This window comes from Coregonus lavaretus (genome assembly GCF_964263955.1).
Source record: "Coregonus lavaretus genome assembly, chromosome: 9".
NCBI lineage: Eukaryota > Metazoa > Chordata > Actinopteri > Salmoniformes > Salmonidae > Coregonus > Coregonus lavaretus.
Window position 1 is genome coordinate 2,616,134 of NC_139996.1, and position 24,119 is coordinate 2,640,252.

The window sequence follows — 24,119 nt, forward strand, 5'->3', positions numbered from 1 at the left end:
TACTGATATTAAGTCACCCGTACTGATATTAAATCACCCGTACTGATATTAAGTCACCCGTACTGATATTAAATCACCCGTACTGATATTAAGTCACCCTTACTGATATTGTCACCCGTACTGATATTAAGTCACCCATACTGATATTAAGTCACCCGTACTGATATTAAGTCACCCGTACTGATAGTATGTCACCCATACTGATATTAAGTCACCCGTACTGATATTAAGTCACCCGTACTGATATTAAGTCACCCGTACTGATATTAAGTCACCCGTACTGATATTAAGTCACCCATACTGATATTAAGTCACCCGTACTGATATTAAATCACCCGTACTGATATTAAGTCACCCGTACTGATATTAAGTCACCCGTACTGATATTAAATCACCCGTACTGATATTAAATCACCCGTACTGATATTAAGTCACCCTTACTGATATTGTCACCCGTACTGATATTAAGTCACCCATACTGATATTAAGTCACCCGTACTGATATTAAATCACCCGTACTGATATTAAGTCACCCATACTGATATTAAGTCACCCATACTGATATTAAATCACCCGTACTGATATTAAATCACCCGTACTGATATTAAGTCACCCGTACTGATATTGTCACCCGTACTGATATTAAGTCACCCATACTGATATTAAGTCACCCGTACTGATATTAAATCACCCGTACTGATATTAAGTCACCCGTACTGATATTAAGTCACCCGTACTGATATTAAGTCACCCGTACTGATATTAAGTCACCCGTACTGATATTAAATCACCCGTACTGATATTAAGTCACCCGTACTGATATTAAGTCACCCGTACTGATATTAAGTCACCCGTACTGATATTAAGTCACCCATACTGATATTAAGTCACCCGTACTGATATTAAGTCACCCATACTGTCAAGTTGTGTATGGTTCACACTGCAGCTGTTGAATATGAATACCTGTCTTTTGACGCAACACATACTGATATTAAGTCACCCCATGTTTTTCTTCCTAGCTAAGACACTTTCTCTCTCATTCTCGTCCAGCACCTGCACCTGTGTAATGATCATGCTGTTTAATCAGCTTCTTGATATGCCACACCTGTCAGGTGGATGGATTATCTTGGCAAAGGAGAAATGCTCACTAACAGGGATATAAACAAATGTGTGCACAGAATTTGAGAGAAATAAGCTTTTTGTTCAGTGTAGTTATTTCTGGTACTTGTCTACCGCCTATAGATCTGTGTATTAGTAGTTATTCTACTACTATTAGCAGTTATTCTCTGTATTATTTGCTTGCATGCTAGATACATCACTCGTTAGACGTTCCCCCCTGCAGGACATTCTGAACTAAACCAGATTTGATCATGCTAGCTTGGTGGTCAGCCATCACTCGTTAGACTTTCTTTCTTTCTCTCGCCTTCTCTTTTTAGCAAATCCTGAACTGTGCCCTGGATGACATTGAGATCTTTGTGGCTCGGCTGCAGAAGGCTGCGGAGGCGTTCTCTCAGCTCAACCAGCGCAACAAGAGTAAGAAGATTAAGAAGAAAGGACCAGCAGGTCTGTTTCTTCTTCTTCTGGTCACGTGGTGGAAACAACCACCTCACTGACAATATCAAATATATTGTCCACTAACACTTTCTATGTTCTCTTGTGTTATGCCTTCTCTTAACTCTTTCATCAACTGAACTGTGTATCTTGAATTATTGTATTGTCCACTATCTATGATGTCATCTCCTATATCCTCTTAAGCTGTGGAGAGACAACTTTTCCTTACTATGACCTGTGTTACCTTCTGATCCAAGACACCTTGATCTGGGGCTTGATCTGGGGCTGTGTGGGTGGTTGATGTTGATCCAAGACACCTTGATCTGGGGCTGTGTGGGTGGTTGATGTTGATCCAAGACACCTTGATCTGGGGCTGTGTGGGTGGTTGATGTTGATCCAAGACACCTTGATCTGGATGCAAAATGGGTAGCTGATGTTGAATATTCTAAAATGGTCAAATCTCGTCTAAAATAAGTTGGGTTCAGTCAACATTTTCTCAGGTGGTCTTAGTGGAATTAGCAATAATTAATTCAATATTGATCTTGATCTTGTCAGATGTTCATTTTGTCCTGGCTGTACAGTTCTAAATTCTGAATGCGACTGAGCAATCTGAACAGTCCCCTTTTGAGATGAGTGGAGATTTTCTCAGATGGTTCTATGTGGACACATCAACACAGCTAAAGAGTGTTACATTGACTTTCCCATCTGATCCTCTCCCCCCTGCCCTGAGTGAAGCCAGTATAGTAACCGTCTCCCCCCTGCCCTGTATAGTAACCGTCTCCCCCCTGCCCAGTATAGTAACCGTCTCCCCCCTGCCCAGTGTAGTAACCGTCTCCCCCCTGCCCAGTATAGTAACCGTCTCCCCCCTGCCCAGTATAGTAACCGTCTCCCCCCTGCCCAGTATAGTAACCGTCTCCCCCCTGCCCAGTATAGTAACCGTCTCCCCCCTGCCCAGTGTAGTAACCGTCTCCCCCCTGCCCAGTATAGTAACCGTCTCCCCCCTGCCCTGAGTGAAGCCAGTATAGTAACCGTCTCCCCCCTGCCCTGTGTGAAGCCAGTATAGTAACCGTCTCCCCCCTGCCCAGTATAGTAACCGTCTCCCCCCTGCCCAGTATAGTAACCGTCTCCCCCCTGCCCTGAGTGAAGCCAGTATAGTAACTGTCTCCCCCCTGCCCAGTATAGTAACCGTCTCTCCCCTGCCCTGTGTGAAGCCAGTATAGTAACTGTCTCCCCCCTGCCCAGTATAGTAACCGTCTCCCCCCTGCCCAGTATAGTAACTGTCTCCCCCCTGCCCAGTATAGTAACCGTCTCTCCCCTGCTCTGTGTGAAGCCAGTATAGTAACCGTCTCCCCCCTGCTCTGTGTGAAGCCAGTATAGTAACCGTCTCCCCCCTGCTCTGTGTGAAGCCAGTATAGTAACCGTCTCTCCCCTGCCCAGTATAGTAACCGTCTCCCCCCTGCCCTGAGTGAAGCCAGTATAGTAACCGTCTCCCCCCTGCCCTGTATAGTAACCGTCTCTCCCCTGCCCTGTGTGAAGCCAGTATAGTAACCGTCTCCCCCCTGCCCAGTATAGTAACCGTCTCCCCCCTGCCCAGTATAGTAACCGTCTCCCCCCTGCCCAGTATAGTAACCGTCTCCCCCCTGCCCTGTGTGAAGCCAGTATAGTAACCGTCTCCCCCCTGCCCAGTATAGTAACCGTCTCCCCCCTGCCCTGTGTGAAGCCAGTATAGTAACCATCTCCCCCCTGCCCTGTATAGTAACCGTCTCCCCCCTGCCCAGTATAGTAACCGTCTCCCCCCTCCCCTGTGTGAAGCCAGTATAGTAACCGTCTCTCCCCTGCCCAGTATAGTAACTGTCTCCCCCCTGCCCAGTATAGTAACTGTCTCTCCCCTGCCCAGTATAGTAACCGTCTCCCCCCTGCCCAGTATAGTAACCGTCTCTCCCCTGCCCAGTATAGTAACCGTCTCCCCCCTGCCCAGTATAGTAACCGTCTCTCCCCTGCCCTGTATAGTAACCGTCTCTCCCCTGCCCAGTATAGTAACCGTCTCCCCCCTGCCCTGAGTGAAGCCAGTATAGTAACCGTCTCCCCCCTGCCCTGAGTGAAGCCAGTATAGTAACCGTCTCTCCCCTGCCCAGTATAGTAACCGTCTCCCCCCTGCCCAGTATAGTAACCGTCTCTCCCCTGCCCAGTATAGTAACCGTCTCTCCCCTGCCCTGTATAGTAACCGTCTCTCCCCTGCCCAGTATAGTAACCGTCTCCCCCCTGCCCTGAGTGAAGCCAGTATAGTAACCGTCTCCCCCCTGCCCTGAGTGAAGCCAGTATAGTAACCGTCTCTCCCCTGCCCTGTGTGAAGCCAGTATAGTAACCGTCTCCCCCCTGCCCTGTGTGAAGCCAGTATAGTAACCGTCTCCCCCCTGCCCTGTATAGTAACCCTCTCCCCCCTGCCCTGTGTGAAGCCAGTATAGTAACCCTCTCCCCCCTGCCCTGTGTGAAGCCAGTATAGTAACCATCTCCCCCCTGCCCTGTGTGAAGCCAGTATAGTAACCCTACAGTAGTCTCTATGTGTGGTCATGTCATGTTTGTCTCTCTCGTCTGTCTGCCTGCTTATTGACAGAGGGCATGCTGACCCTGAGAGCGAAGCCCCCCTCCGAGGCAGAGTTCATTGATAGCCTACAGAAACTGAAGTTAGCCTTCAACCTACTGGTGAGTTGACTTCCTAGTAGTTCCAAACCTCCATTATGCCTGTGTATAATACATTTGACGTTTGACATTTTAGTCGTTTAGCAGACGCTCTTATCCAGAGCCACTTACAGGAGCAGTTAGGGTTAAGTGCTTTGCTCAAGGCCACATCGACAGATGTTTCACCTAGTCGCTCAGGGATCCGAACCAGCAACCTTTTAGTTACTGGCCCAACGTTCTTAAACGTTAGTTCCAGCGGAGACCAAATCACACCCTACCCCTTTACTTTGGTCCTAACCCTTTGATGTTTACAGATTTAAAGGGTCTTTATAGGTTGAATCAGGCGAGTAGTGGAGGCTCCACCATGTTGCTTACATCTATAAACATGGAAGGACCAAGGGAAAGGGCTTTGAAGGGAATTGGGACAGACATCTTTTAGTGTACTTCCCCAATTGACTGAATTGAAATAGAAACCTTGCTGCTACTTTCCTATACGGAGCTGTGGTGAGCTGTGTCTAACAGTGTGTATTTGTCACTCTGCCCCCTGCAGGCCAAACTGAAGAAGCACATCCAGAACCCCAGCGCTTCTGAACTGGTGCACTTCCTCTTTGGCCCCCTGGAGTTGGTAAGAACCTGACTGATAGTCACCCCTGGAGTTGGTAAGAACCTGACTGATAGTCACCCCTGGAGTTGGTAAGAACCTGACTGATAGTCACCCCTGGAGTTGGTAAGAACCTGACTGATAGTCACCCCTGGAGTTGGTAAGAACCTGACTGATAGTCACCCCTGGAGTTGGTAAGAACCTGACTGATAGTCACCCCTGGAGTTGGTAAGAACCTGACTGATAGTCACCCCTGGAGTTGGTAAGAACCTGACTGATAGTCACCCCTGGAGTTGGTAAGAAGCTGACTGATAGTCACCCCTGGAGTTGGTAAGAACCTGACTGATAGTCACCCCTGGAGTTGGTAAGAACCTGACTGATAGTCACCCCTGGAGTTGGTAAGAAGCTGACTGATAGACAAAAATATATAATGTTTCATAGAGTGCATTCATAGCAGGCAAAGTTGGTTGAAAAGACATCAAAACAGCCAGATTACAACCTGAACTGTTTGAAATCTGGTTGCAATAATGATGTCATTGCAACCAGTTTTGCCTGCTATGATTTGATCATCCAGCCTGTATTTGGATAGAGATTGTTGGGTATCACACTCTGTCCTTGCAGAGAAAATAAGTCTTACTGTTTTTTATTTTTATTTTATTTTTTATTTCACCTTTATTTAACCAGGTAAGCCAGCTGAGAACAAGTTCTCATTTACAACTGCGACCTGGCCAAGATAAAGCAAAGCAGTGCGATAAAAACAACAACACAGAGTTACATATGGGGTAAAACAAAACATAAAGTCAAAAAATACAACAGAAAATATATATATACAGTGTGTTGCCTACATCAGATGAGGTAGGAGAGTGTTTCTAAACATCAGACACAGGTCTTTTCAGCTGGGCTTTCCCACCAATTTCTGTTATTCTGTTAAAAAATCGTTACTTGAAAAAATGCCAGTGACATCAACTAAAATCTAAATGGAAATGAAATGGCTCGTGTCTGTCCCTTTGACCTACTACTATACTATGTCTGGGCAGCCAAGCAGAACACTGTGTGCTTTAGGAAGCATTCATTCTTCCCACAATGTTGACTGAACCATACACACAGTAGTACGCTGATATTCCCACACACCACGGACAGTCTATTGAGCTGAGGAGAAGGAGAACAGCTGAATGCTTGGACTGTCCTAGTCATCAACATACCTTACCCTCTATTGGCTTGTGTGTGTGGAAGCTTTCCTGCAGGGGGGGGGGGAGTCTAATGAGTGATGTATCTAGCATGCAAACACACACACACACACACACACACACACACACACACACACACACACACACACACACACACACACACACACACACACACACACACACACACACCCTTCCACCTTGGAACTAAGCAGACCGGATCAGTGTGGTTACAGCCCCACATCAGGTGCAGTCACCACAGTTGCGTAATGATGAAGGCTAGATTTACTGAACCCTAACATCTATTATTCAGACAGACACACCTGGTTACTGCCCTATGATACTGCCTCATGGTAACATAGCCTTGTACGGTGAGGGAAAAAAGTATTTGATCCCCTGCTGATTTTGTACGTTTGCCCACTGACAAAGAAATGATCGGTCTATAATTTTAATGGTAGGTTAATTTGAACAGTGTGAGACAGAATAACAACAACAAAATCCAGAAAAACGCATGTCAAAAATGTTATAAATTGATTTGCATTTTAATGAGGGAAATAAGTATTTGACCCCCTCTGCAAAACATGACTTAGTACTTGGTGGCAAAACCCTTGTTGGCAATCACAGAGGTCAGACTTTTCTTGTAGTTGGCCACCAGGTTTGCACACATCTCAGGAGGGATTTTGTCCCACTCCTCTTTGCAGATCTTCTCCAAGTCATTAAGGTTTCGAGGCTGACATTTGGCAACTCGAACCTTCAGCTCCCTCCACAGATTTTCTGTGGGATTAAGGTCTGGAGACTGGCTAGGCCACTCCAGGACCTTAATGTGCTTCTTCTTGAGCCACTCCTTTGTTGCCTTGGCCGTGTGTTTTGGGTCATTGTCATGCTGGAATACCCATCCACAACCCATTTTCAATGCCCTGGCTGAGGGAAGGATGTTCTCACCCAAGATTTGACGGTACATGGCCCCGTCCATCGTCCCTTTGATGCGGTGAAGTTGTCCTGTCCCCTTAGCAGAAAAACAACCCCAAAGCATAATGTTTCCACCTCCATGTTTGACGGTGGGGATGGTGTTCTTGGGGTCATAGGCAGCATTCCTCCTCCTCCAAACACGGCGAGTTGAGTTGATGCCAAAGAGCTCGATTTTGGTCTCATCTGACCACAACACTTTCACCCAGTTCTCCTCTGAATCATTCAGATGTACATTGGCAAACTTCAGACGGGCCTGTATATGTGCTTTCTTGAGCAGGGGGACCTTGCGGGCGCTGCAGGATTTCAGTCCTTCACGGCGTAGTGTGTTACCAATTGTTTTCTTGGTGACTATGGTCCCAGCTGCCTTGAGATCATTGACAAGATCCTCCCGTGTAGTTCTGGGCTGATTCCTCACCGTTCTCATGATCATTGCAACTCCACGAGGTGAGATCTTGCATGGAGGCCCAGGCCGAGGGAGATTGATAGTCTTTTGTGTTTCTTCCATTTGCGAATAATCGCACCAACTGTTGTCACCTTCTCACCAAGCTGCTTGGCGATGGTCTTGTAGCCCATTCCAGCCTTGTGTAGGTCTACAATCTTGTCCCTGACATCCTGGGAGAGCTCTTTGGTCTTGGCCATGGTGGAGAGTTTGGAATCTGATTGATTGATTGCTTCTGTGGACAGATGTCTTTTATACAGGTAACAAACTGAGATTAGGAGCACTCCCTTTAAGAGTGGGCTCCTAATCTCAGCTCGTTACCTGTATAAAAAACACCTGGGAGCCAGACATCTTTCTGATTGAGAGGGGGTCAAATACTTATTTCCCTCATTAAAATGCAAATCAATTTATAACATTTTTGACATGCGTTTTTCTGGATTTTTTTGTTGTTATTCTGTCTCTCACTGTTCAAATAAACCTACCATTAAAATTATAGATTGATCATTTATTTGTTAGTGGGCAAACGTACAAAATCAGCAGGGGATCAAATACTTTTTTCCCTCACTGTAGTACACCTGGTTACTGTCTCATGGTAACATATCCTGATAGTACACTTGGTTACTGTCTCATAGCAACATAGCCTTATAGTACACTTGGTTACTGTCTCATAGCAACATAGCCTTATAGTACACTTGGTTACTGTCTCATAGCAACATAGCCTTATAGTACACCTGGTTACTGTCTCATGGCAACATAGCCTTATAGTACACCTGGTTACTGTCTCATAGCAACATATCCTTATAGTACACCTGGTTACTGTCTCATAGCAACATATCCTTATAGTACACCTGGTTACTGTCTCATAGCAACATATCCTTATAGTACACCTGGTTACTGTCTCATAGCAACATATCCTTATAGTACACCTGGTTACTGTCTCATAGCAACATATCCTTTTAGTACACCTGGTTACTGTCTCATAGCAACATATCCTGATAGTACACCTGGTTACTGTCTCATGGTAACATAGTCTTATAGTACACCTGGTTACTGTCTTACAGCAGCACACATAACACAAGTGGCTGGGTGCTTTTAGAAGAGATTAACCTGCTGAGATATTGACTGTGTACGACTGTGGAAGCTATAGACTGTGTTTTGATAATGACTTGTATGTCCTGTGACCTCTACCCTCTGAACTTCCAGTGTATGTCCTGTGACCTCTACCCTCTACCCTCTGACCTTCCAGGTGCTCCAGTGTATGACCTGTGACCTCTACCCTCTACCCTCTGATCTTCCAGGTTCTCCAGTGTATGACCTGTGACCTCTAACCTCCGACCTCTAGGTGCTCCAGTCCTGTGGCAGTCCAGAGCTGCCCCGCTCCGTGGTCTCCCCTCACCTGTCCAGAGATGCAGTAGACTTCCTGAGAGGTCACCTGTCGCCTAAAGAGATGACCATCTTTGACCTTCTGGGAGACGGGTGGACACGACCCAGGTGTGTGTGTGTGTGTGTGTGTGTGTGGTTGCAAGTGTTCTGTACCCATGTGTTTTTGTTGTTTTAAATATTAGATGTATGATGCTTGCGTTTCTTTTTGTCGAGCAAAACATTTTATGGAAGGTACTATGCTGCGTACAGACCTCCTCCCGCCACACCGTCGGTCACGAGTCGTGATGGCAGTCAAATTCCACGTGACCGTTTAGTCACGGTAATTAGGCTTCTCCAAGCTCTGATGCTGCTGATGGTCATTAGTAGCCTACCAAACTTGCTAACTGCCTGGTACTCAGCACTCTATTGTCCCTCTAATCACTCTGACATCAATGCAAATGTAATCGAAAATCTAATCAAACACTTCATGAGAGCCCATGAGCTCATGTTGCCCAGCATTTCTATAGGCTGCGCAATTGCGTGAGAAAACAGAGTGATGGCCTCTATTAAAAAGAGGAGGATCCCATCAGCTTTCTATAGGCTAGGCCTACTATATTTATTTCTCAACTTTCCTAATATTAAGCACATTGCTTCTCTTTACAACAGGAGTATAGCCTACCTGGCTGGCATGAAAATAAACCACAGGAAAAGCATCCTCCATTCTCTATTTAAGTGCATAGATTAAATATATTTTTCCCCACTGCCCCTGTTCCGAAACAGGTGCATGATAATGGTCCATTCTAAATAAAAACACATTCCACACATATTATTTAGTAAAGGCAAGATTAAATCAAGAATAGTCTGATGGGTGACAATATTAGCCTGTCACTTATGAATGATATATTATCACTTTTGCGACTTTTTCTAATCATAGTCGCACACCTCATGTAGCCTTGTCCATAGGCCTGTATGTTTTGATAAGGTTTGTATCACAACTAAAGTGTCCAAATAACTTCTTAAAATTAAGCCTGCTGTTAAGCTGTTCAGCCTGCTGTTAAGCTGTTCAGCCTGCTGTTAAACGTTTCAGCCTGCTGTCAAACTGTTCAGCCTGCTGTTAAACGTTTCAGCCTGCTGTTAAACTGTTCAGCCTGCTGTTAAGCTGTTCAGCCTGCTGTTAAACTGTTCAGCCTGCTGTTAAGCTGTTCAGCCTGCTGTAAAACGTTTCAGCCTGCTGTTAAACTGTTCAGCCTGCTGTTAAGCTGTTCAGCCTGCTGTTAAACTGTTCAGCCTGCTGTTAAGCTGTTCAGCCTGCTGATAAACTGTTCAGCCTGCTGTTAAGATGTTCAGCCTGCTGATAAACTGTTCAGCCTGCTGTTAAGATGTTCAGCCTGCTGATAAACTGTTCAGCCTGCTTTTAAGCTGTTCAGCCTGCTGGTAAACTGTTCAGCCTGCTGTTAAGATGTTCAGCCTGCTGATAAACTGTTCAGCCTGCTGTTAAGATGTTCAGCCTGCTTTTAAGCTGTTCAGCCTGCTGGTAAACTGTTCAGCCTGCTGTTAAGCTGTTCAGCCTGCTTTTAAGCTGTTCAGCGTGCTGGTAAACTGTTCAGCCTGCTGTTAAGATGTTCAGCCTGCTGATAAACTGTTCAGCCTGCTGTTAAGATGTTCAGCCTGCTTTTAAGCTGTTCAGCCTGCTGGTAAACTGTTCAGCCTGCTGTTAAGCTGTTCAGCCTGCTTTTAAGCTGTTCAGCCTGCTGGTAAACTGTTCAGCCTGCTGATAAACTGTTCAGCCTGCTGTTCTAATACTTTATAAGTGATTATTGACTTGTTCTCTCTGTATCAGCATTAACCCCCTGCCCCCTGCCCCCTGCCCCCTGCCCCCTGCCCCTGCCCCCTGCCCCCTGCCCCCTGCCCCTGCCCCCTGCCCCCTGCCCCCTGCCCCCTGCCCCCTGCCCCTGCCCCTGCCCCCTGCCCCCTGCCCCCTGCCCCCTGCCCCCTGCCCCCTGCCCCCTGCCCCCTGCCCCCTGCCCCTGCCCCCTGCCCCTGCCCCCTGCCCCTGCCCCCTGCCCCTGCCCCCTGCCCCCTGCCCCTGCCCCCTGCCCCTGCCCCCTGCCCCCTGCCCCCTGCCCCTGCCCCCTGCCCCTGCCCCCCTGCCCCCTGCAGAGCGGACTGGCCGCAGGACCAGTGTGCTCCACCTTACTTCCCTACATTCAGGAACGGGTGGGAGCCCCCAGCTGAGCTGTTCAGGACCTCCCCGTGGGAGGCAGAGGGATCAGGGGAACCTCTCCTGTCCCCCACATCCAACCTCATGTCCCCCTACAACTCAGACGAGGTGTGTACACACACACACACACACACACACACACACACACACACACACACACGTTTTATACTCATACATTTCTAGACTGCTGTCCATTTGATTAATTATAGTAGACTTCTCCCAGCCATCCATTGTTAGTTCGTCATTTGTTTGTTTACATTTCTTCAGTGACGCAGATTTCAAATACTTTCTGAGTTATTTAATAGAGTTCAGTGTGTTACACTAGTCAGACACATACTAGTCCATAACATCACTTTACAATGATAATAACATCTCTCCCTTTCAGATGTCTGGAACCCAGTCTTTAAGCTCATCAAATGGGTAAGTGGATAGTACTACTACTGTTATCATTACTAAACAAAACGTTTCTCAAATTGTTGTTATTTCTTGAGCTGCTATAAAACTCGTACGCTGTTGTAGTATTAATACAGACCATGTAGCAGACGTGTAGCTAAATCTGGGGCAATATTTGTTGTGCATGGCCCGTTAGAAATAACTCATACCTCCTGTCCAAGGTCCTACAATGTGCTGACCTCCTCGTCCCGTAAATATGCCAAGATCCGCTACCACTTTGTGGCCCGCAACGCCAACGAACTGTCAGTACTGCAGGAGGAGGTGCTAGAGGTACGCCATCTATATTATAATACTGTCAGTACTGCAGGAGGAGGTGCTAGAGGTACGCCATCTATATTATAATACTGTCAGTACTGCAGGAGGAGGTGCTAGAGGTACGCCATCTATATTATAATACTGTCAGTACTGCAGGAGGAGGTGCTAGAGGTACGCCATAATACTGTCAGTACTGCAGGAGGAGGTGCTAGAGGTACGCCATCTATATTATAATACTGTCAGCCATCTGTAGCACGGGCAAAAACATGTTTTCCCAATACCTACTGTAAATTCTGGTGCTGGATCTTTGATGTTATAGTGCTATTTTGCTTCCTGTGTCCCTTGTTGACACTAGAACCGCTCTAGGTCACTGACGTTGAGTTATCTGAATGATGAGGAAGAGGGTGAAGAGGATGATTCAATTTAGAACAGTAGTAGAACTGTAGTGAGAGAGCAGGACATCAGTCAAAGAGACAAATCTGTTGCTCATGCGCACGGAAAAGGAACCAGTCTGTGAGACATGTCTATGGATGAACTCAAAGCATTTATTGCACACTTGTATGTCTGCGGGGCAAACGGCGGAAAGAGCATGGATCTGGAGTCGTTATGGTAGCCTGGCCAGCAGCACGTCCAGCAGCACGTCCTGATCCCCCTCCCCCCAGGCACCGCAGCTCCAACTCGGGCGAAAAAGAAGACAGGTGCACACGAAACAAGGACCATGAAAACTGTTTGCAGTGCAACCGATTTGTTTGTGGAACTTCTTGAAAATAGGGGTGTCAATAATTTTGACCCCTACCTTTTTGAGAAATGACTTGTTAAACAAAATTTCTTTCTCTGAGCAATTGTTGTATTATAAAATAATATAATTTGCCCTTTTTTTTTTGTAAACAATATAGCTCAGTATGTTAATGTTTTATTTGATAGTCATTGACCCCTAGGCCCTTTATGGAGTGGCTGCTAGCTGATGTGTTTGATAGTGATCACTTTCTGCCACTATTTTGGGCAAAGTGAGAATTGAGACGATGTGCACTTGCATCCCAACTGACATTGTTACGATGGATTTGTCTGTGAGTCATGCCATGGCCTGAGATGTCACACAATGACATGTCTAGCATGGGGTTAACAGTATTTGTCATATGGCTAGAGGGAGTTATTATGGCATCCATTGAATTGTGATGCAGAGCTTGGATATTACAGTATGTTAGTTTCAGATAAAGAAAACAAAAAAAACATGCTAAATGGTATATTATTATTGTTATGATCATTTAGGTCATTGTGGCCCTGCAGGTGTTAGAGGATGATCAACTGGAGTCAATAAAGGTCAACAAGGGTCAAAGGTCATGGTTGTGACATGTCATTGTGGCCCTGCAGGTGTTAGAGGACAATAAACAGTGGTGGAAGCTGAGGAACAGGAGTGGCCAGTCAGGATACGTCCCCTACAACATACTGGACGTGGTCAAACTGGAAGAACCACACGGCATGGCTGAACCACTCTATAGCCAGGTAACATTATACACACACACACACAAACACACACACACACACATTATACACACAACATCCGCACTGAGCGAAATTGTAGAACTGCCGCTTTCAAGGAGCAGGACTCTAACCCGGTCACTTATAAGAAATCCCGCTATGCCCTCCGACGAACCATCAAACAGGCAAAGAGTCAATACAGGACTAAGATTGAATCGTACTACACCGGCTCCGACGCTCGTCGGATGTGTCAGGGCTTGAAAACTATTACAGACTACAAAGGGAAGCATAGCCGCGAGCTTCCCAGTGACACAAGCCTACCAGACGAGCTAAACCACTTCTATGCTCGCTTCGAGGCAAGCAACACTGACGCATGCATGAGAGCACCAGCTGTTCCGGATGACTATGTGATCACGCTCTCCGTAGCCGATGTGAGTAAGACCTTTAAACAGGCCAACATTCACAAGGCCGCAGGGCCAGATGGATTACCAGGACGTGTACTCTGAGCATGCGCTGACCAACTGGCAAGTGTCTTCACTGACATTTTCAACATGTCCCTGACTGAGTCTGTAATACCAACATGTTTCAAGCAGACCACCATAGTCCCTGTGCCCAAGAACACTAAGATAACCTTCCTAAATGACTACAGACCCGTAGCACTCATGTCTGTAGCCATGAAGTGCTTTGAAAGGCTGGTCATGGCTCACATCAACACCATTATCCCAGAAACCCTAGACCCACTCCAATTTGCATACCGCCCCAACAGATCCACAGATGATGCAATCTCTATTGCACTCCACACTGCCCTTTCCCACCTAGACAAAAGGAACACCTACATGAGAATGCTATTCATTGACTACAGCTCATCGTTCAACACCATAGTGCCCTCAAAGCTCATCACTAAGCTAAGGACCCTGGGACTAAACACCTCCCTCTGCAACTGGATCCTGGACTTCCTGACGGGCCGCCCCAGGTGGTAAGGGTAGGCAACAACACATCTGCCACGCTGATCCTCAACATGGGGGCCCCTCAGGGGTGCGTGCTCAGTCCCCTCCTGTACTCCCTGTTCACCCATGACTGCATGGCCAGGCACGACTCCAACACCATCATTACGTTTGTCGATGACACAACAGTGGTAGGCCTGATCATCGACAACGATGAGACAGCCTATAGGGAGGAGGTCAGAGACCTGGCCGTGTGGTGCCAGGACAACAACCTCTCCCTCAACGTGATCAAGACAAAGGAGATGATTGTGGACTACAGGAAAAAAAAGAGGACCGAGCACGCCACCATTCTCATCGACGGGGCTGTAGTGGAGCAGGTTGAGAGCTTCAAGTTCCTTGGTGTGGGTCATCAGATCCTCAAAAAGTTATACAGCTGCACCATCGAGAGCATCCTGACTGGTGGCAACTGCTCGGCTTCCGACCGCAAGGCTCTACAGAGGGTAGTGCTTACGGCCCAGTACATCACTGGGGCCAAACTTCCTGCCATCCAGGACCTCTATACCAGGCAGTGTCAGAGGAAGGCCCTAAAAATTGTCAAAGACTCCAGCCACCCTAATCATAGACTGTTCTCTCTGCTACTGCGTCTAGGTCCAAAAGGCTCCTTAACAGCTTCTACCCTCAAGCCATAAGACTCCTGAACATATAATCAAATGGCTACCCAGACTATTTGCATTGCCCCCCCCCCCTCTTTTACGCTGCTGCTACTCTGTTTATTATTTATGCATAGTCACTTTAACTCTACCCACATGTACATATTACCCCAATTACCTCGACTAACCGGTGCCCCCGCACATTGACTCTGTACCGGTACCCCCTGTATATAGCCTCGCTACTGTTATTTTACTGCTGCTCTTTTATTATTTTTATTATTTTTATTATTTATTTTTTACTTATCCATTTTTTACTTAACACTTATTTTTCTTAGAACTGCATTGTTGGTTAAGGGCTTGTAAGTAAGCATTTCACTGTAAGGTACCTGTTGTATTCGGATAATGTGACAAATAATAATTTATTTTATTTGACTGTACCACCTACCAATACATCCTGTAAACCATTTGAATACATTATGGAACATTATCAAACATATTGGAATGATGAACCTGTTCTTCGTGACAATATCCTTCCATGTTTGACATTATGTAAGTGCTTTTAGCATCTGGAAAAGCATTATATATTTGGGCTCCCGAGTGGCGCAGCGGTCTAAGGCACTGCATCTCAGTGCTTGAGGCGTCACTACAGACCCCCTGGTTCGATTCCAGGCTGTATCACAACCGGGCCGTGGTTGGGAGTCCCATAGGGCGGCGCACAATTGGCCCAGCGTCGTCCGGGTTTGGCCGGTGTAGGCCGTCATTGTAAATAAGAATTTGTTCTTAACTGACTTGCCTAGTTAAATGAAAAAATATATATATAAATTCATTAATTATTAACTTTCACATGTCTTTCTTTTGTCTCTGTGTGTCACCAGCTCTACAGCCCTACCTCTCCCTCCAGCCCTCTAGGTAGAGGGGAGAGCTTTGACATGGGCCGCTTCAAAGAATGTGAGTCTCCATAGCTTTTATTTACTACTAAACAATCTAGATAACTGCTTATCTTATCTGAGCTATCAGAGCTATCTTAGCTCAAGGCTTTTATGAGTTTCATCATCTTAGCTAAGAGGACCTCAGCACTTATAGATGAGCAGGAATACCTCCTAACCAGGAATACCTCCTAAACAGGAATACCTCCTAAACAGGAATACCTCCTAAACAGTTTCTCTCTCTCTCTCTCTCTCTCTCTCTCTCTCTCTCTCTCTCTCTCTCTCTCTCTCTCTCTCTCTCTCTCTCTCTCTCTCTCTCTCTCTCTCTCTCTCTCTCTCTCTCTCTCTCTCTCTCTCTCTCTCTCTCTCTCTCTCTCTCTCTCTCTCTCTCTCTCTCTCTCTCTCTCTCTCTCTCTCTCTCTCTCTCTCTCTCTCTCTCTCTCGCCATTGACCCTCTGTCTCTCCCTGTTTGTCTTTCTGTCTCTCCCTCCCACCCCCAGCTCGGACACACCAGATGGATGAGGTGAATGATGAGTTGTTGAAGAGGATCACTAGTAATAAGTCTCAGACTCCAGCCCGTAACTTCAGGGTGGAGCGCCCCTCGGGCAGCAGCAGCACTGCTCCTCTCACCTTAGACTCCAGCCCACTGCAGGTCACCGCCTGGCTCAATGCCAGGGGATTCTCTAAACCGTGAGTCACCGTGCTTGGCTGTGTGTGAAAAAGACACGATATACACATTTTGGGGGAGGAACAAATAGTAACTTTGGAGGTGACTATTTGAATACAGATCCCCCAAAAAGTACAACTTTTTTAACTATTTGAATACAGAGCTCAGAAAGTAACTACTTTTTAAAACGATTTGATATAATAAACTACAAAATACAACTATGCCCAGGTCTGATGGTTAATGTAGTCTCTGTACCCTACAGGTGGAGTGTCTGGGTATAGAGCATTATGGGTAATGTAGTCTCTGTTCCCTACAGGATGGTGGAGTGTCTGGGTGTAGAGCATTATGGGTAATGTAGTCTCTATTCCCTACAGGACGGTGGAGTGTCTGGGTATAGAGCATTATGGGTAATGTAGTCTCTGTTCCCTACAGGATGGTGGAGTGTCTGGGTGTAGAGCATTATGGGTAATGTAGTCTCTGTTCCCTACAGGACGTTGGAGTGTCTGGGTATAGAGCATATTGGGTAATGTAGTCTCTGTTCCCTACAGGATGGTGGAGTGTCTGGGTATAGAGCATTATGGGTAATGTAGTCTCTGTTCCCTACAGGATGGTGGAATGTCTGGGTATAGAGCATTATGGGTAATGTAGTCTCTGTTCCCTACAGGACGGTGGAGTGTCTGGGTATAGAGCATAATGGGTAATGTAGTCTCTGTTCCCTACAGGACGGTGGAGTGTCTGGGTATAGAGCATTATGGGTAATGTAGTCTCTGTTCCCTACAGCACGGTGGAGTGCCTGGGCATAGAGCATTATGGGTAATGTAGTCTCTGTTCCCTACAGGACAGTGGAGTGCCTGGGTGTAGAGCATTATGGGTAATGTAGTCTCTGTTCCCTACAGGACAGTGGAGTGCCTGGGCAACCTGACCGGTGCTCAGCTCTTCTCTCTGAACAAGGAGGAACTGAAGGCAGTGTGTGGAGACGAGGGCTCCAGGGTCTACAGCCAGACCACCGTGCAGAAATCCCAGCTGGAGGTCTGTATCACAGACACGCAGGCACAGACACAGGCACAGACACGTTAAACAGCATTCTAAGGCAATTCACTTTATTCACCCAAGGAAATAACTGAATCTGATGTTGTTAAGACTGAAATAGTCGTCCAACAGGCTAACATGTTTAGTGCCTTTAGATGTTTACAGATGAACAACTAAACTAAACCCTGTACATCTATTTCTAGAAGAGCAGTGGGGATTCAGAGCTCCAGGAGATCATGAGACGACGACAAGAGAAGATCGATGCCGGGAAAGACTGATCTGGGCATGCTTACTGTCAACCAATCACAGCTCAGCATGGCTGGTCACCATAACAACCCTCTCTAGGACCAACCAACCAGAAGCCTTCCCCTCCTACAGTGCCCACCCTTTCACCAACCAACTGATTTTTATCAGACAATCAACAGTTCATATTGGTATTTACTATAAATGTTAAATACATTTTTTTAAATATATATATATTTTATTGTTAGTGAATGTGTAGGTTTACCTTTTTTTCTTCAATGATGTTCTCTGGTAATTATGACTTTTGCTTTTTGATGCTTTGCCAGACAATGTTTCTAACTTTGTATAGTGGTGAGAGATCATATTAATTTACAGGGATAGTGGTGACAGCGAATGGTTTGTGCATCTGTGTGTGCGTGAGTGACTGATGGCTGTATGTGACTGATGGCTGTATGTGACTGATGGCTGTATGTGACTGATGGCTGTATGAGACTGATGGCTGTATGTGACTGATGGCTGTATGAGACTGATGGCTGTATGAGACTGATGGCTGTATGAGACTGATGGCTGTATGAGACTGATGGCTGTATGAGACTGATGGCTGTATGTGACTGATGGCTGTATGTGACTGATGGCTGTATGAGACTGATGGCTGTATGAGACTGATGGCTGTATGAGACTGATGGCTGTATGTGACTGATGGCTGTATGAGACTGATGGCTGTATGAGACTGATGGCTGTATGTGACTGATGGCTGTATGTGATTGATGGCTATATGTGACTGATGGCTGTATGTGACTGATGGCTGTATGTGATTGATGGCTGTATGAGACTGATGGCTGTATGTGACTGATGGCTGTATGTGACTGATGGCTGTATGTGACTGATGGCTGTATGAGACTGATGGCTGTATGAGACTGATGGCTGTATGTGACTGATGGCTGTATGTGACTGATGGCTGTATGTGACTGATGGCTGTATGTGACTAATGGCTGTATGTGACTGATGGCTGTATGAGACTGATGGCTATATGAGACTGATGGCTGTATGTGACTGATGGCTGTATGAGACTGATGGCTGTATGTGTGTCCTTGTTTTATTTCCAGGGATTTCTTGAAGAAATGTTTTAGTGAAATCAAATCCATAAGGTCATCAATGTATATTGTCAAATTGGTTGTTATTGTTCACATATCTGATTATACTACAGTGTATTATAATGCTACATACTGTTTACTACATAATGCTACATTGTAGTTTTGAGCAGTCTGCAATCCATTCTCAAATCCAGTCACACTGTCCATACTGCATTATATCCTCAAACTATTGCCTCCATGTGCCACAGTCTATATGAAGTATGCTTTATATTGACAAATTCTTCCAATCATATTTCTGTTCTGTGTACATGTGTTTATTCCTCCAATAATAAACCCAAGATTCAATCTGATCAGTCTTTGTGGACAACGCTCCTTTTAAAGTCAATGTTTTACGTGGATCTACTGATGATCGTATTGAATTCCATCCTTAGGTTAGAGATTGTAGTCATATTACCGGTGGGGCAATCCAATCCTGTTCACGCTCATGTAATGGAGTTAAGAACTCACACCCCAGCTAGCTTGAAATGTTGCAGATGGGGCCATCCAATCAGTACCTAATGGGTGGATGGGGCTATCCAATCAGTACCTAATGGGAAGATGGGGCCATCCAATCAGTACCTAATGGGTGGATGGGGCCATCCAATCAGTACCTAATGGGTGGATGGGGCCATCCAATCAGTACCTAATGGGGGGATGGGGCCATCCAATCAGTACCTAATGGGTGGATGGGGCTATCCAATCAGTACCTAATGGGGGGATGGGGCCATCCAATCAGTACCTAATGGGTGGATGGGGCCATCCAATCAGTACCTAATGGGTGGATGGGGCCATCCAATCAGTACCTAATGGGTGGATGGGGCCATCCAATCAGTACCTAATGGGTGGCTCAACCCGTTGGTAGGTTGTCAAGGAGGGCGGTCAGGTGTGTTGAGTTCAGAGGATCATTGGTTGGAGCCCAGTATGGGGCAGTCAGCCGGTGGAGGAAACTACGCTGTTGGCAACACACTGACCCCCGTTACAGTGGAGGAAGCTAAGCTGTTGGCAGCTTACTGACCCCCGTTACAGTGGAGGAAGCTAAGCTGTTGGCAGCTTACTGACCCCCGTTACAGTGGAGGAAGCTAAGCTGTTGGCAACACACTGACCCCCGTTACAGTGGAGGAAGCTAAGCTGTTGGCAGCTTACTGACCCCCGTTACAGTGGAGGAAGCTAAGCTGTTGGCAGCTTACTGACCCCCGTTACAGTGGAGGAAGCTAAGCTGTTGGCAGCTTACTGACCCCCGTTACAGTGGAGGAAGCTAAGCTGTTGGCAGCTTACTGACCCCCGTTACAGCGGAGGAAGCTAAGCTGTTGGCAGCTTACTGACCCCCGTTACAGTGGAGGAAGCTAAGCTGTTGGCAGCTTACTGACCCCCGTTACAGTGGAGGAAGCTAAGCTGTTGGCAGCTTACTGACCCCCGTTACAGTGGAGGAAGCTAAGCTGTTGGCAGCTTACTGACCCCCGTTACAGTGGAGGAAGCTAAGCTGTTGGCAGCTTACTGACCCCCGTTACAGTGGAGGAAGCTAAGCTGTTGGCAACACACTGACCCCCGTTACAGTGGAGGAAGCTAAACTGTTGGCAGCTTACTGACCCCTGTAGTAGAAATTCTATAGGAAGAGAGACTGCAGATTCTTTCCAACAACAACTTTATTATAAGATTAGCAAAAATGGAGCAGTTCAACAATCCAACGAACAGAGTTGGCCTTCTCCTTTTATAGAAAGTACATCCTCTAATGTAGCTCAGTTGGTAGAGCATGGCGCTTGCAACGCCAGGGTTGTGGGTTCGTTTCCCACGGGAGGCCAGTATGAAAATGTATGCACTCACTAACTGTAAGTGGCTCTGGATAAGAGCGTCTGCTAAATGACTCACTAACTGTAAGTGGCTCTGGATAAGAGCGTCTGCTAAATGACTCACTACTGTAAATGTAATCTATGTACATCGTATTATCTATGTGACAGACGTGCAGAAACGGGGCCTGGGAACAGAGTTGTACCATTCTCTGTTCCTCCCTGCATTCCTGCCGATCGTAAACACAGGAAGTAACATGCTGCGGTCGCACCCAAAAGGCTCATTCATTTGTACGCTCAGATTAATGACTAAGTCACACAAGACAAGTTTGTATCAGTAAAAAATAACAGCATATAACAATGGACAATATTTAAGTAAAAAACAGAATAGTATGTCTAATTAAACAGTATAGTATGTAATTAATATTAATTTCCCCCACACCCCCATTACAGAGGAGGAAGCTAAGGTGTCGTTAGCACAGTGACCCCCATTACAGAGGAGGAAGCTAAGGTGTCGTTAGCACAGTGACCCCCATTACAGTGGAGGAAGCTAAGGTGTCGTTAGCACAGTGACCCCCATTACAGTGGAGGAAGCTAAGGTGTCGTTAGCACAGTGACCCCCATTACAGAGGAGGAAGCTAAGGTGTCATTAGCACAGTGACCCCCATTACAGAGGAGGAAGCTAAGGTGTCGTTAGCACAGTGACCCAATTACAGAGGAGGAAGCTAAGGTGTCGTTAGCACAGTGACCCCCATTACAGAGGAGGAAGCTAAGGTGTCATTAGCACAGTGACCCCCATTACAGAGGAGGAAGCTAAGGTGTCATTAGCACAGTGACCCCCATTACAGTGGAGGAAGCTAAGGTGTCGTTAGCACAGTGACCCCCATTACAGTGGAGGAAGCTAAGGTGTCATTAGCACACTGACCCCCATAACACTCACAAGCTCTGAGAATGTACTGTGCCTTCGGAAAGTATTCAGACCCCTTGACTTTTTCCACATTTTGTTACGTTACAGCCGTATTCTAAAATGGATTCAATTGTTTTTTCCCCCTCAATCTAGACACAATAAATACCCCATAATGACAAAGCAAAAACAGGTTTTTAGAAATGTTAGTAAATATATAATTTAAAAAATACAGAAATATCACATTTACATAAGTATTCAGGCCCTTTACTCAGTACTTTGTTGAAGCACCTTTGGCAGCGATTACAGCCTCGAGTCTCCTTGGGTATGACATTTTTTACATTTTTACATTTACGTCATTTAGCAGACGCTCTCATCCAGAGCGACTTACAGTTAGTGCATACATTATTCTTTTTTTTTTCATACTGGCCCCCCCCCGGGAATCGAACCCACAACCCTGGCGTTACAAGCTTGGCACACCTGTATTTGGGGAGTTTCTCCCATTCTTCTCTGCAGATCCTCTGAAGCTCTGTCAGGTTGGATGGGGAGCGTCGCTGCACAGCTATTTTCAGGTCTCTCCAGAGATGTTCGATCGGGTTCAAGTTCAGGCTCTGGCTGGGCCACTAAAGGACATTCAGAGACTTGTCCCGAAACCACTCCTGCGTTGTCTTGGCTCTGTGCTTAGGGTCGTTGTCCTGTTGGAAAGTGAACCTTCTCCCCAGTCTGAGGTCCTGAGCGCTCTGGAGCAGGTTTTCATCAAGGATCTCTCTGTACTTTGCTCCGTTCATCTTTGCCTTGATCCTGACTAGTCTCCCTGCCTTCGAGTCTTCGTGGTTCCAAACTTCTTCCATTATAGAATGATGGAGGCCACTGTGTCCTTGGCGACCTTCAATGCTGCAGAAATGTTTTGGTACCCTTCCCCAGATCTGAGCCTCGACATAATCCTGTCTCAGAGCTCTATGGACAATTCCTTCGACCTCATGGCTTGGTTTTTGCTCTGACATGCACTGTCAGCTGTAGGACCTTTTATAGACAGGTGTGTACCTTTCCAACTCATGTCCAATCAATTGAATTTACCACAGATGGACTCCAATCAAGTTGTAGAAACATATCAAGGATGATCAATGGAAACAGGGTGCACCTGAGCTCAATTTCGTGTCTCATAGCAAAGGGTCTGAGTACTTATGTAAATAAAAATGTCTAAAAACCTGTTTTCGCTTTGTCAGTATGGGGTATTGTGTGTAGATTGCTGAGTATTTTTTTTTCTTTAATCCATTTTAGAATAAAGCAGTAACGTAACAAAATGTGGAAAAAGTCAAAGGTTCTGAATACTTTCTGAAGGTACTGTATATATGACCTACAGTGCAATGACGTAATGCATGGTGTACTGTCCTGTTCTGTCCTTCCAGCGTGGACCGTTTTACACTGTATAGAGGGGAGTAGATCCTCTGGTTTTAGACAGTAATCTGAAGTAGTGGGGAGTAGATCCTCTGGTTTTAGACAGTGATCTGAAGTAGTGGGGAGTAGATCCTCTGGTTTTAGACAGTAATCTGAAGTAGTGAGGAGTAGATCCTCTGGTTTTAGACAGTGATCTGAAGTAGTGGGGAGTAGATCCTCTGGTTTTAGACAGTGATCTGAAGTAGTGGGGAGTAGATCCTCTGGTTTTAGACAGTAATCTGAAGTAGTGAGGAGTAGATCCTCTGGTTTTAGACAGTAATCTGAAGTAGTGGGGAGTAGATCCTCTGGTTTTAGACAGTGATCTGAAGTAGTGGGGAGTAGATCCTCTGGTTTTAGACAGTGATCTGAAGTAGTGGGGAGTAGATCCTCTGGTTTTAGACAGTGATCTGAAGTAGTGGGGAGTAGATCCTCTGGTTTTAGACAGTAATCTGAAGTAGTGGGGAGTAGATCCTCTGGTTTTAGACAGTAATCTGAAGTAGTGGGGAGTAGATCCTCTGGTTTTAGACAGTGATCTGAAGTAGTGGGGAGTAGATCCTCTGGTTTTAGACAGTGATCTGAAGTAGTGGGGAGTAGATCCTCTGGTTTTAGACAGTAATCTGAAGTAGTGGGGAGTAGATCCTCTGGTTTTAGACAGTGATCTGAAGTAGTGGGGAGTAGATCCTCTGGTTTTAGACAGTGATCTGAAGTAGTGGGGAGTAGATCAAGTTTTAGACAGTAATCTGAAGTAGTGGGGAGTAGATCCTCTGGTTTTAGACAGTAATCTGAAGTAGTGGGGAGTAGATCCTCTGGTTTTAGACAGTGATCTGAAGTAGTGGGGAGTAGATCCTCTGGTTTTAGACAGTGATCTGAAGTAGTGGGGAGTAGATCAAGTTTTAGACAGTGATCTGAAGTAGTGGGGAGTAGATCCTCTGGTTTTAGACAGTGATCTGAAGTAGTGGGGAGTAGATCAAGTTTTAGACAGTAATCTGAAGTAGAGGGGAGTAGATCCTCTGGTTTTAGACAGTAATCTGAAGTAGTGGGGAGTAGATCCTCTGGTTTTAGACAGTGATCTGAAGTAGTGGGGAGTAGATCCTCTGGTTTTAGACAGTAATTGTAGCAGATATAGGATATGGTAGAAAGAGGATGTGGCCTTTTCTGTAGCCTAACATCCTTTTGCTTACTGGGACTAAAAACAGGGTTACCAGGTTA

At 46.0% G+C, this 24,119-nt stretch overlaps 1 pseudogene across 1 annotated transcript in view; it reads left to right on the plus strand.

Moving 5' to 3' along the window:
- The window catches only part of LOC311134630 (epidermal growth factor receptor kinase substrate 8-like protein 2), an 85,684-nt pseudogene extending 66,588 nt beyond the window's left edge, over positions 1-19,096 (plus strand). The window contains exons 10-21 of the transcript XR_014615397.1: positions 1,437-1,563; positions 4,166-4,254; positions 4,781-4,855; positions 8,766-8,914; positions 10,946-11,114; positions 11,392-11,426; positions 11,621-11,729; positions 13,086-13,217; positions 15,663-15,735; positions 16,214-16,403; positions 17,277-17,409; positions 17,613-19,096. The product of XR_014615397.1 is annotated as an epidermal growth factor receptor kinase substrate 8-like protein 2 (transcript). The remainder of the gene's footprint in view (positions 1-1,436; positions 1,564-4,165; positions 4,255-4,780; positions 4,856-8,765; positions 8,915-10,945; positions 11,115-11,391; positions 11,427-11,620; positions 11,730-13,085; positions 13,218-15,662; positions 15,736-16,213; positions 16,404-17,276; positions 17,410-17,612) is intronic.
- The last annotated feature ends 5,023 nt before the right edge of the window (positions 19,097-24,119 follow it).